General features: G+C 45.1%; 1 protein-coding gene and 1 pseudogene across 1 annotated transcript in view; one reads left to right on the top strand and one right to left on the bottom strand.

Moving 5' to 3' along the window:
- CORO1C (coronin 1C) overlaps positions 1 to 14,079 on the top strand; it is a 105,476-nt gene that overhangs the window by 55,814 nt on the left and 35,583 nt on the right.
- LOC110222759 (small ribosomal subunit protein eS19 pseudogene) lies at positions 7,123 to 9,092 on the bottom strand (annotated as a pseudogene).

The raw sequence follows: 14,079 nt of genomic DNA, 5'->3' as shown, positions 1-14,079 counted from the left end.
AGAAAGGACCAAATAGAAAGGCAATGACTCTATGAGGTAAAAAAAATATTAAAACAAAGTCAAATGCTGAAAATATAGAAGAACATATAAAATATTTCATAACAAAAACACCTGACTTGGAAAAAAGATCAAGGAGAAAAAAAATGTAAGAAACATTGGACTGTCCGAATGCCATGATGAAAAAAAAGAGCCCAGACACTGTTTTGAGAAATCTTAAAAAATAAAAGCAAAATGAAACAAAAAACCTGCTCAGATCTTTTAGAACCAGAGGGCAAAATGGACATAGAAAGAAGCCAGTTATTTCCTGAATGACATTTCAAAATTAAAACTCCTAGGAACATCATAGCCAAAATTCAAAGTTTCCAGGTCAAAGGAAAAAATATTGCAAGCAGCTAGAAAGAAAGTGTTCAAGGCCCTGAAGAGCCACAAGCAGGGATCACCCATGATTTAGCAGCCACCACATCATAGGAGAGTAGAGCTTGGAATAGGATATTCTAGAAGACAACAGATATGTGCCGCCAGTCAGTCAATAAACATTTATTAAGCTTCTGCTATATGCCAGGCACTGTGATAGGCCCTGGAGATTAAAAAAAAAAAGGCAGAAGACACTCCCTGTTCTCAGAGAGCTAAAGAAACAAATATGTGCAAACAAGCCTTCTACAGGATAAATAGCAAACAATTATGAGAAAAGAAGGCACTAGAATTAAGAGGGGTTTGGAAAGGCTTCCTCTAAAAGATGGGATTTTAATTGGGACTTAAAGCAGTAGGTAGGAGATAGCATTCTAGGCCTGGGGGGCAGACAAGGAAAATGCTTGGAGCTGAGAGTTGGAGTGTCTTGTTTGAGGAACACCAAAGAAGGCCAGTGGATTGAAGAGTATAAAGTGAGCGGGGTGGGGTAGTAAGGTGTAAGAACACTGGAAAGTAGGAGGGGCTGAGTTATGAAGGGTTGTGAACACCACAGGATTTTGTATTTGATTCTGAGGGTGATAGGGAGTCATTGGAGTTTACCTGTGCTTTAGGAAAATCCCTTTGGTGGCTGAATTGAGGATGGATTGGAGTGGGGAGAGACCCAAGGCGGGCAGACCCACCAGCAGTTACTGCAGTAGTCTGCCCCAGAGTGGTAGCAGTATTAGAGGATCTTGGCTGTAAGCCAAGAATAACTTACCCCATAAAACTGAGTCTAATGCTACAGGGGGGCAGCGAACCTTTAATGAAACTGAGGACTTCCAAACATTCCTGATGAAAAGACCAGAGCTGTGAAAGCTTGGATCACAGATAGTGGGAGTGAGACAGATGGTGAACCCCCAAGAGACTGAGGAGAAGTGCTTAGACTGATAGGAGAGCCAGGAGATGCTGTCAGGAAAACCCAGAAAGGAGAATGGATCCAGTGGAAAAAGGTGATCTACAAAGAAGTCAGGAAGGATGAGGATTGAGGAAAGGCCGTTCATTAGATTTGGCAACTAAGAGATCGCTGGGGAAGGCTGTTTCGTTTGAATGAAGAGGTGGGAAGCTAGGTTGCAGGGTGGGGATTGATTATAGGGGGAATGCACCCTTCAGGTAGGGTGTGGTTAAGAAAACCGCTGAGATCATGCTGTGGTTCTGTTGTTTGGATTGACTCTGCTAGAGCTATAGGGTCTTTCCCAACTGGAGATAGTAGGTTCTTTCCTTTTCAAAGTACCTGAGAGTAAGTCTTTATGTTTTCCATTTCCTTGCCCTTTGTAAGTTGGTATAGAGTCCATGACTTTGGTGTATAGATTGAACCAGGGGACCAAAAACTTGTTCTGGATGAGGAACGTGCTTGTCTTCTCTTTCAGGCACTTGGACTTTGTTGTTGTCTAATGACCACTTGCTACTGGGTCTGTTAGATGGTGATACTGTATTAGCATGTTACTCATAATCCTCCCCACCTCCCCCACACCCCAAGTGACTGACCTCTGTAGCTATTAGAGGCTGCATCTTGGTAGAGAGGTGGGACCTGAGGAGAGGCTGAATGGGGCTCTTTATGACGGCCCGTCCGCCAAGCTGCCAGATGGTGCTGGAGGGAGTCACACCATGGTGACTGAGTCTGCCACAATTCATATGATCTCATCGCAATGAGGCTCCCAGATGATACAGCAAAATTTCCTTTCTGTATAGAGTCTATCACCTCTTCACCCCAGCCCCACCCCCACCCCCATCTAAACGTCTCTTCTCCAACTTCTAGGCATCTCAGCAGACCTCCTACTTGGAGGAAATTGAAGCCATGCTCCCTCCCCCAAAACCCCAGCTCTGTGTCTCCACCATCAGCCTCTTCTTTAGCCCTGTCTTTGAGGAAGTGGTAACCCTCTATTTTCCTCTTCCTTCCAATACAAACCTTACTGCCCAATGTCTTCCCATCTCCTCTAGGGGTTTGGACACTGACCATTCCTTTTCTGCCATCTTCGGCCTCTTAGATCTGCAGGTTCTCCCCACAACATAATTGCCATTTACCCCAAAAACCTTCATTTGTTCCTGCCATTCTTTTACGTTCTCTTCTTATATCTCTCCATTCACTGCTGGATTCTTAGGAAGAATAATTGTCTGCCTGCACTTCAGTACCACCCACTCACTTTTCAATCCTTTGCAGCCTGATTTCTAACCCCACCACTTTACTGACCCACCAAGTTACTAAAACTACTTCCTTCAGTGTAATCAGTGATCCCCTTAATTGCTAAATATTAAGGCTTTTTTGATCTCTTGACCACCTCCTTTAGGTAGATGACTCCATTTATTTCGTGTGCATGAGGCCAAAGGCTGCACTCTAGGGATGCCAAGACAAAACCGAAAGTCATCCTTGCCCTCCAGAAGTCGCCATATTCTCTTCTGCATGCTAGTTATGCACCCTGAACTGCCTGATGGGTAGGGAGCTCTTCATGCAATGTACCTTAGGCATTTCGAAGAACTGTCCAAAACTTAATCCATTATCCTGCCCCTTTTCTGAACTTAGCTGTTTCTTTTTTTTTTTTAGGTTTTAAAAAAATTTTTTATTAATTTATTTTGATTTATCAAAAATCACTTCCATATGCTTTTGAGTTGAAAATTTTTCTCCCCCCTTCCTTCCCCCCCTCCATCCCAGACAGCGCAATCTGATACAGGCTTTACATTTATATTCCCATTAAACATATTTTCACATTAGTGAAGTTGTAAGTAAAAATTAAAACCAATGGGAGGACCCATCAGAAAGAGGAAACAAAACTCAACAGAGGGTAAAAACAAGTGAGAGCGCTTCGACTTCCATGGTTCTTTCTTTGGATGTGGACAGCACTTTCCATCCCGAGTTAGCTATTTCTCTTGAGGCAGCCACCGTTGTGGCATCATAGGCTCACTAATGGAGGCCATCAGATCCAACTACATCATTTTATAGCTGAGGAAACTGAGGCACAGAGGTCAAGAGGCTTGCCATAAGCTGGGTCTGCCTGACTCCAGTGGGGTCTGTTGCCCTCTCCACTCCGCTGTGTTGCCTTTCATCTTCTTGGTCCATGACCTTGGAGTTATCTTGACTTCCCTTCTGCCCCCCCAGCCACTTTGCATTTATCCTCCTTTCTCCATTCCCTCTAATTGAGTCACCTCCAAATTGATGTCTCCATTATTTCTGTCTGCCTCTCACATAATTCCAAACTAATCTTCCTAAAGTGTGGGTCTAACTACTCCGAAACCTTCTGTGGCTTCTCTTTGTCTGACATTGAAGGACCTTCCCAGGCTTTATTCTAAATGCAGTAATTTCCCCCCTAACTAGCCCTTTATGACCTAGTAGCCACATCCTGCCTCTCCCTCCTCATCTTTATCTCCCAGAAACTGTCTGTCTTTGAGGCTCCACTTGAATGCCACTTCCTCTGTGAAGCCCTACTGGCCCCAGTGGTTAGTGTTCTCTCCCCTGCCCCAGTTTTCCTGACTCAAGAATCTTCAAGAGTTCCTATCATCTCTGGGATAAAATACAAACTCTTTCGCTCGGTATCAAAAGCTCTCTTTATCTGGCCCTAGCCTGCCTTTCCAGACTTGTTTCATGTTACTCCCCTTCACATGCACTGTGTTTCAGCCAAACTGGTTTACTGGCTACCTCCTCAAACTCCACGTTCTGCCTCCCACACCTGTGCTCTAGGATATCCCCTAGTTGTTAGTGCTTCCTTCTCCAGAATTAGCGTTTGTATGTCCTTGTCTAGGGATTGCTTGAGGAGAATTTAAGTTTCTTGAGGGTAGGGATCGGTTTTTTGATTGGCATTGTATCTCCTGTGCCTTCCCAATTTGGAGATGAGGAGTTGCTCTTGGTGGGGTCCATGCCCATGGGAAACTCTGCTACTGACTGGCAGCTCAGCAGTTTATAAAATTGCCTGGTATTAAGTGACTTGTCCATGGCCACATGGCTAACATCTGTCAACCATGAACCCGAGGTGCCACAGTGCTATACTTCCCTCTCTCTTCCTTACACATTTTACTAAGTAAATGTACTTAATAGAATGCTTGTTGAGGAAGAAATCAAAGCTATCAATAGTTAAATGAAAAAATGCTCGATATCATTATTGATTAGAGAAATGCAAATTAAAACTCTGAGGTATCACCTCATACTTATCCGATTGGGTAGCATGACCGAAATGGAAAATGACAGATGCTGGAGAGGATGTGGAAAAATTGGGATACTGATGCACTGTTGGAGTTGTGAACTAGTCCAACCTTTCATTTTTTTTTTTTGATAAGGCAAGTTAAGTGACTTGCCCAGGGTCACACAGCTAGTAACTGTTAAGTGTCTGAGGCCGGATTTGAACTCAGGTCCTCCTGACTCCAGGGCCAGTGCTCTATCCACTGTGCCACCTTAACTGTGCCCAAAGGGCTATAAAACTATGCCCACTCTTTGACCCAGCGATACTAGATCTGTATCCCAGAGAGATCAAAGAAAAGGAAGAGGGACCTATATGTACACAAATCTTTGTAGCAGTTCTTTTTGTGGTGGCAAAGAACTGGAAATTGAGGGTATGTATGTTCCTCCATTGGGGAATAGCTAACCAAGTTGGGGTATATGATTGTGTTGGGATACCATTGTGCTATAAGAAATAATGAGCAGGATGGTTTCAGAAAAACCTGGGAAGACTTATATGAACTGATTCAAAGTGCAGTGAGCCCAAGCAGGAGAACATTGTACACAGTGATGGCAACATTGTACAATAATCACCTGTAAAAGACTTAGCTATTCTGATCAGAACAGTGGTCCAAGACAGTTCTGAAGGACTCATGATGAAAAATTCTACCCACTGCTAGAGAGAAAACTGATGAACTCTGAGTGCAGATTGAAGTACAGTTTTTCTTTATTCTTTCTCTTTTTATTTTGCAACATAGTTAATATGGAGATATGTTTTGCATGATTTTGCAAGTATGACAGATGCCATATTGCTTGCCTTCTCAATGGGTGTGGGGAGGGCCTGGAGGGAGGGAGAGAATTTGGAACTCAGATTTTATTTTAAAACAAGAACACTGAAGATAAATAAATAATAAAAATGTAAAAAAAAAAGTTGAATGGATTGACTATTGTAAATCACCTTACCTAGTAGAATGTAAGTGTTTTTTGAGTGTTGGGACTGTTTTTTTCTTTGTCCAGGGTCTGGCATAGTAACTTGCATAAAGAATTTATTATGTAGCCAGATGCTTTCATAAGTAGATGATGGGACTGTGCAAGTGGTTCCTGTCCTTCAAACACAGAGCAGAGCAGTATGGACACAGCCACCCTATAACATAAGGCCAGGAGACCCCCGGTTGGACAGGAGCACTTCTGTGGTTTTCTGGTCTTCTGGGTGGGGGGTTTTCCTACTTTTGGTAAAGATCGCACCATCCAGCTGTATCCCCAGGCTGTTCTTGTTCATGGTTTCCCACTGATAGCTTCTACCCAAAGTGATAGAGGCAGGCAAGCCTCTCTCTTTGGGTCAGTACAGAAGACTTTGTGAATGAATGACTTTTTTACACGCATTACACACACACACACACACACACACACACTGTTGTGTCTTGCCCATTGGATCAACAAAATATCATGGTTTTAGAAGGGGAAGGGATCTTAGAGGTCTAGGTACACTTCTAAAAGTTTTATATGAATATTTTTGCTTTAATTGAGTAATAATAGGTCTACTGACCATAATTCTGATCTGTGGTTTTGTTTTGGCTATGAAGGATATTTCTTTTTCTCCTGAAATGTGGATTTTTTTTTTTGCTAAAATTTCAGAGTTCTTTTCCTCTGGGGAACAAACAGGTTTTCAGCCCCCTCTGGACTCTTTCTTGTTTGGCTGGAAACATGTCTCTTCCTGTATGGAAGGTAGCCCACATTGATGATGCAGGACTGACTCACCAGTGTGAGTTACTGGTGAGAACAGATAGGGCAGCCTGATTGCACACTGATACTTACACACCCTCAGTCTCCAAGAAGGAGCCTTCTCTGGGCTTTGTGTTTCCACCTGAAAGTGCAGGGGAATGGGTGGCGTTCTTCTGTCAGTGCTCCTTCCTTTGCCTCTGCTTTCCTCTTCCATGCTCCCTCACCTGGAATGTAAGAGTATGAGACAGAAATGAGTTCAGAGTTGCATTAATAGCAAATTTGTTACTCATCTAGGAGAAATCAGCTCCTTCTAGACTGCTCCCTTCTGCTAATTCTGGGTGTGCTGTTGGCACCTGCCTTATTCCTTTGACTCCTTGTCCCATCACATGTTCTCTAGACAGATCTGTGCCAGTGTAAAGAGCAGTCAGGATCTTCTTTGCCTTCATTTATTTCTAGGGTCGTCTGTTAGAATCATTGAAACCTGTTTTACTAGTCTCTTTAAAACTGTCCTTTCTGCTCATTGGAGGGCCTCATTTCTGAGTGGGCTGGTGAGGAGGGGCTCCCCAGGTAGCTCTGAGAGCCTAATGCTATCTGTGGTGGCCTCCTATCCCAAGGTAGCCTGGTGAAACCCACAGCACCTGATGCTGGTATGCCTGCCATCCCTCCTTTTCAAAAATAGCAGCAGACACTTGGTTAAGCTTCCAGGGAGAGGTTGTTATGAGGAAGCAGAGGGCCTTACCTGATTACGGGAGGGAATCCTGTGCCCATACTACAGGACTGATTTCACATGACTTTGGTGTGTGTTTGTTTGTTTTTTAACGAACAAGGAAGGCAGTTTATTAATGAATCTGATGTGGTTTGTCCTAATGTTTTTTGTTGGCAGCTGCCACCTGTCCGGCAGTTCTGTCCAGGTCTCTCTGTCCCTGAGGTGTCGGCTTCTGCCCCCCTTCTGGTCCTTCTCCACCATTTTGAGGCCTTCCAGGGCTTGCAGGACCCTCCGGGCCATGCTCTCGGAGCCTCTGCTGAAGTGACCGGGCATGACCCCATTGCTCTGGGGCCTGCTGTGGATCTTGGTCATGGAGCCTATGCCGGCACCGCCCTGGAGGTACAGGTGGCTTGCTGTGGAGGCGGCCCAGGTGTAGAACCAGCTTGACCGTGTCCACCCATTCGGGGGCTTTCAGCTTCCCTGACTTTTTCAGGAAGGGGACGAACTCCTGCTGGTTCACATACTTCACGGTGACTCTGGGCTCCTCGCAGCCAGCTAGGGGAAAGGGAGAAAGGACAAGAGGGGAGCAAAACCGCGGGAGAGCCGATAGTCCTGCCCACTCATGTGACTATGTTTCAAACATTTGTTGTAAGGTTGTAGTATAACCTCTTTTTATGCTAGATATTCTTGTGAGTGTTACCCATCCCATAATGATGTGTTTGTTTTGTAGGTATGTGTGTATATACATACATACCTGCATATCCACACAGACTCACTCATTCCTGCCTGTAAAATGAAGGCAGGACTTTTTTGTTTTTTTTCTGGGTGTTCCTGGGGCCTAGTGCTGAACTGGCCCAGAGGAGAGGTTTAACAAATACTTGTTGATTGATAGAATTCAGGTTATATGAACCATTGCAAAATTATGTTATTAGTACAGTGCTGCAAATTAGATTTCCTTTTGGTAGGTCCACATGCTCACTGGGTGGCTTATGAATATGTGCTCAGTACCTGGTAGGAGAAAGAATGCTATGGTGCTGCCTCTCAGTTGGATTCCTCCTCCCACTCTTATGGTGTCCGTGGGGGTTGGGTGGGAAGCTTAGGGTGTCTTTTCTGGCAATGTTTTTGGGATGTTGGAAGTGGAGAGGGATAGGAGAGGTTGATGTGTAATTGTTGTTTGACTGGTAATTGGGACTGTGGAACTGTGACAGCAATATTGTTTGAAGTACTGGGAATGACTTAGCTCTTCTCAGCAATACAATGATCGAGATAATCCCAAAGGACTCATGATGGAGCATACTATCCACCTCCAGAGAAAGAACTGATATTGATTGAGTACAGACTGAAGCAGGCTATTTTTCACTTTCTTTCTTTCATTTTTTTCATTTGAGTTTTCTTGTACAAAATGACTGAGGAAATGTTTTACATTATTGCACATGTATAACCTATATCTGATTGCTTACCCTCTTGAAGGGGGAGGGAGGGAGGGATAGAATTTACAATTCAGGACTTAAATAAAAATGTTTTAAAAAATTAGAGAAAAAAAGAAACGAGGGCTGTGAAGAGAGAGCTCAGCTGCAGCTCAGCTCTCTTCTGGCTTCCAGGCCCCAATCAGAGAGGAGGCACTCAGGCAGCATCAACCCCAGACTCCCAGAGATCAGAGATGAAAGGGGCCCCCCAGGCCTCACTTCCAGCCTGCTCCTTCCCAAGAATCCTCACAGCCTTGGCTGTTACCCTGCAGAATTGCAGTTGATACCAAATCAAGAAAACGTTCTCTTTGGGGAACACTGTGTCTGTAGTTTTGTTATAGGACCCACCCATAATGATACAACTTTTATTTATCTCTATAGGGCTTCATAATTTTAGGGTTATAACCTTTCAAGTGCTAAGGACCCTTGTAATCATCTAGTCACTGCCCTTCTTAAGTGGGATGCCTGAGATCAACCCATAGATCGTGTCAGAGGCAGGATGAGAAAGAACCCAAGCCTTCTGATGTAGATCCTGATATGTATCCTATGGAACTCCCCCTCCCCCCCAGCCCATACAAGATCCAGCCCCTGACCTACCTGATGGTAACATCTGCCCTCACTCATTCTAGAGCATTCTCTCCTTCATTCACTCTCTCATTCATTCATTTATACTAATTTATCCTCACCACACACCTATGAGGAAGCAGGGGCCTGGGACAGCTATCACCCTCATTTTATAGAGAAGAAACTAGAAATGAGGTGATGTCTGTCTGTCACACTCTCTCTCTCTCTCTCTCTCTCTCTCTCTCTCTCTCTCTCTCTCTCTCTCTCTCTCTCTCTCTCTCTCTCTCTCTCTCTCTGTCTTGCCTGTGAGCTCACTAAGGCTGAGTGGATACTGGATCTGCAGGATTTAACTTGAGGCTTATTTAGATAATTCTTGTGATGCTGGTGCTAACAAGAAGGTTGGACAAGTATCATCTTCAAGCCTCCTTCCATTCTAATAAAAGTTTGTATCTGTGAACCTTAAAGTTCCTTTTTGAGCTAACATTCTGTGAGGTCTGATTCCAACATTTCCATTTTACAGATTGTTTATTATCAATGACAATAAAGCTAGCACTTTAAGGTTTGCTAAGCATTTTATTATATTATATAGAATCTCATTTTATACTCACAACAACCCTGGGAGATAGGTGCTATTATTTATTATCTCATTTTATGATTGAGGAAGCAGAGGCATATGGTCAAGTGACTTGCCCAGAGTCACACAGCTAGTGCTGGTCTGAGGGCAGAGCTGTCTTCCTGGCTCCAAGTCCATTGTTCTTATCTGTCCTACCACTTAACTGTGCATTGATTGATGCTAAATCTTTTATTCCAGATTTTTTTTTTAGGCAGTTGGTTAAGTGACTTACCCAGGGTCACACAGCTAGTAAGTGTCAAGTGTTTGATCTGAGGCTGGACTTGAGCTCAGGTCCTTCTGACTCCAGGGCCGGTGCTCTATCCACTGGGACACCTAGCTGCCCCTGATGCTAAATCTTTTAAAAGGCATTCAGAGCACTTAATTATAAAATCAGGAATGCAACATCTCAGTGATCTCCAGGTTCTCAAACAGATTTTTAGCCAACATTTGCCTTCTTCCTGTAAAGAAACTTGGAAAGAATTGGTAATTTCATTATGGCGCCTTTCCGCAGTGGCCGCTCTGGTTTCCAAACAGAAATGCAGACATAAGGTCAACAAAAGATTTTTTTTATTATTAGAAGTACAGTTCCCTTTTTTTTTGTGGAAATCCAGGACTTCCACTATCCTGACTTAACTTCCTCACAATCAAAACATAATTTTTAAGATCTGGAAAGACCTCTCAGGACCCTCTGGAGAGTCGAGGGGTCCTTAACCTTGGGCTCTGTAAACTTTTTAAAAAACCATTCTGACAGTTGTATTTCAAAAAATAAACTAGGTGGCACAGTGGATGCCAGCCTGGAGTCAGGAAGACCTGAGTTCAGATCTGGCCTCCGATACTGACTAGATGTGTAGCTCTGCGCAAGTCACTTCACCCTGTTTGCCTCAGTTTCCTCATCTGTAAAATGAGCTGGAGAATGAAATGGAAAACCACCGCAGTATCTTTGTCAAGAATCCCCCCGAAAGGGGTCACAAAGAGTCAGACACGACTGAAAAATGACAACAAAAAATTTCAAAATAATTGGTTTTCTTCGTGATTCTCTGTGTTTTATTTTTGCATTCAAAAATTGCTGTTAGAAGAGGTTCCTGGGCTTCCCTAGTGGATACGGGGCAGCCTCTGGCACAATAAAGGCTTAGTTCAAATCCCTTATCCCCCCCCAACCCCAGCTTTTGCAACCAAGTGTATATACAGTGCAGGGGGGCAGAGCTGGCCCTAGAGCCTCAGTTTCTCAGCTCGTCCACAGCCCCGGGCGCTCTCCCCAGTGCCAGTCTCTTCTCTGTCGGCCCAGACCTTTTCTCCTTTCCTAAGCCTCCCGGTTCAGGGAGCCCATTCCCCAGGCTAGATCGTGGCGCTGATGGAGGAGAGGCCTTCGCAGGAAAGTGTGAAAACTCGGAGCAGGTGGCCCTCTGGGGCGGGGCCGCCGGCCGGGCGCTCAGATGCACTCTGGGTGCTCCTTTCGGTTACTCTTGTAACGCCGGCAGTGGTCAGGTGGCACCTCGAAATATAAAATGGCAAGGGGGGTGCAAAACAATGACTTCTGAATTATGACGTAAGCATCAGCCCAGTGCCGGACCGCCTCATTACCATAAGAAGGGCTGCCAGAGGGACTTTAATTTTCTCCCCTGAATGTTTACCCCGACCCCGAAGTGCACAATGAGCACCAGGTGCTGAAGGAGAGAGCCGTGTGCCCTCGGGCTACTTAGGATCGCTGCGGAGGTGGGGGGTGACTCCCGCCCCTCCCGTGGGGCTCCTGCCTCTCCTGCAGCCGCTGGCCGTCGCTGCTGCTGCATTTCCCTGATTTGTCTCCCAGCCCTCGGCACTGCGGGCTTCTGGCAGTGGTTTTTACCTTATATGGGCATCAGGGCTCTGAGGCTGTCAGCATCCCGAGTCGTTTCCTCCCATGGCTTTGATTGGCCACTCTTGGCCAGGCCCAGTGGATGGGAGATGTAGGGGTCTACTGGAAAGAGAAAAGGCACCGAGTCTTCTAGTGCCGGCCGCACTGAACTCCTTCCGGCTTTGGATGGAGATGTGCCCGGTCTGGTTTGTGCCTGGAGGCAAAATCCTTTGAAATACAATGGTGACTGAAGCACCGGCCAATGGAGAATTTTGCTTACTCTTGGTTTATTTATTGGGTGAGCAGGTTTCTGAATGTAAAAAAGCTCTTACGTAGAGCCAAGAGCTTAGTGGACATTTTACAAATGCATTTTTGCACCCATAACTTGTGGAGTTGCTGCCACATGAAGCAGTAGGTGGCATTTATTTCCATCTTACTGAGGAAAACTGAGTTCATTCGGTACACAGAAAATGGTGCTGAAAGCCTAGGACCCCTCCTGCTATGTCCTCCCGAGATGTGACTTCTCTTCCTCTTCGGCCCTGTGAGGAAAGACTGGGCTTGTGTTGGGCACGGTGCTCATTGTTCTTAAGGGCAGCTGCTGCCCCTAAGGAGGGCCAGAAAAGGCCCTGACCTGAGCTGCTGAGGTATAGCTGCTTCGGGGCAGGTGACCAGGACCCCACTTTCATTATCTTCTCAATAAAGTGCTTGGACTGGAATAGTCTCTGAAGTTTCTTTTAACTCCAGCACACCTTAGAGCAGGTTGGTACTTGGTCTTTTAGCTTTTGGAGTTTTTTTCTCTTCTTCGGCCTCTAGGAGTGTGGGATTTTGTCCTCAGGCTTAGTGGCTGACAGCCCCCAGAAGGAAGGAGCTCTTCATTCCTGGAGCTCCCAGCAAGAGAAATCCCAAGTGCTGGGGCAGTTGTAGGCCTGCCTCATAGAGCTCATTTTCTTTTCCTGGCTTAATATCGGCTGCTTTGTCTTAATTTCCTGTTTTTGCTCTCAGGTTTGTAGATCTGTGGCCAGAAGTTGGCTTCCAGTGCTTTGAGAGCAGGGAAATTTTATTTTGACTGGGTTTCTACTTTTTTATTCTCTGTTTTTGTTTGGCCTTGATACAATGGCATCATATGGAAATGGGGTGTGTGTGTGTGTGTGTGTGTGTGTGTGTGTGTGTGTAAGTAAAACAATGTGCAGGAAAATAAGACCTTCATTTGTCATAGGCATATTAAAGCAGGAAAGTTAGGAACTATCACTTTGCTGTAGGCAGTGCTATTTATTGTAACATTGAGGTGAAGTTGGGTAGGGAGAGCTCAGATCAATGGCTGTAAGGCTGGTGAACTTTATCATGTTGGTCCTCAGACAGTCCTTAAGAACTTTATGACCTGTCTATGTAATTCTGTTAATCCCGTTTCCCCCAGAAGAACAGCAGTCCCAAAGTGACTTTAATGCCGAAATTCACACCACTCACACACACAGTGTCCAGACCTGCTCTGCTTCACAGGAGAGGACTTTGTGCTTTGACATGCAGAGCCTTCAAGAATTCAGATTCACAGGACTCCAGTTCAACAGAGAGAAGCTGCAGCCGCCTTCAGCTGTTCATCTCCCTCTGCTTTCTTCCCCCTTCTTTATCCCACCCTCCTTCTCTCTGCCTGTCTCTACTCCTCTTTCTCTGTCTCTGTTACTCTTCCCCTTTCCCTCTTCCCCTCTTTCTCTCCCCACCATCTTAAAGATGGTCAGGATCAGGACTTGGGCCAGCCACTTCAAAGGCTCTCAGAGGCATCAAATGAGACATTCTAGGCAAAGAATTTTTGGAAGGCATTACATTGGGGTGCCACCCTGGGCAGCCAGCCTGAATTTGCTCTGCTGATAATTTGGGGGTGCTCAGTGGCTTAGGCTTCTTGGAGCGGGGCCTGAGAAGCCAGCCCAGAGTTTCTTGGAGCCTTGCTGGCGTTGAGCGTGACCTTTGTCAGTATGAATAATTTTGTAAGAAGAAAAAGGATGTTGGAGAAGGAGGCAAATTGACTTCAGTAGACATCCTTTTGACTCCTTTGAACTTGGTACATTGTGAATGGAGCCCTTATTCTGGAGCAGAAATTTTCTCCTTGTTTCCGCAGCACATGTTGGCTTGCTATTCTCTTTGTGAGGACTTGAACAATTCTGTACAATTTATGGCCCCAAACCCGGCGAAGACTTTATTGTTGATACTTAACAAAAGGCCCCAGTTTGGTGTATACTTTAACAAAGTTAAATTGAAATTTGGTTTTCCTCAGTGACTCTGGCATCATCATCTGTTCTAACTGGCAGAATTGGGAAGAAAATGGCTCTGTCTTTCTTTGATGGATCCCGTGTAGGTGACCAGTTAGGAGATTCTCCAAATGGCCCATTTCTGGAGTTGGGCACTACAAGATGACTTGTTCCTTATCCAGAAGCAGTGAAGCCTGAGGGGACTGGAACAGCTTGGCATTTAGAAGTGACTTTGAGAGCGCTGTTCAGGTATCAGTAGCTTGTGACTTGGAGGAATACTGGAAGAAGAGAGTGGAGCTGTAATGGCCTGGCTACAGAAATGGGCTGTGGAAAGAGATTCAAATCTTTT

This window comes from Phascolarctos cinereus, unplaced genomic scaffold, assembly GCF_003287225.1.
Source record: "Phascolarctos cinereus isolate Bilbo 61053 unplaced genomic scaffold, phaCin_HiC Scaffold_4;HRSCAF=312, whole genome shotgun sequence".
NCBI classification, from domain to species: domain Eukaryota; kingdom Metazoa; phylum Chordata; class Mammalia; order Diprotodontia; family Phascolarctidae; genus Phascolarctos; species Phascolarctos cinereus.
This window is presented reverse-complemented; position numbering and strand designations above follow the sequence as displayed.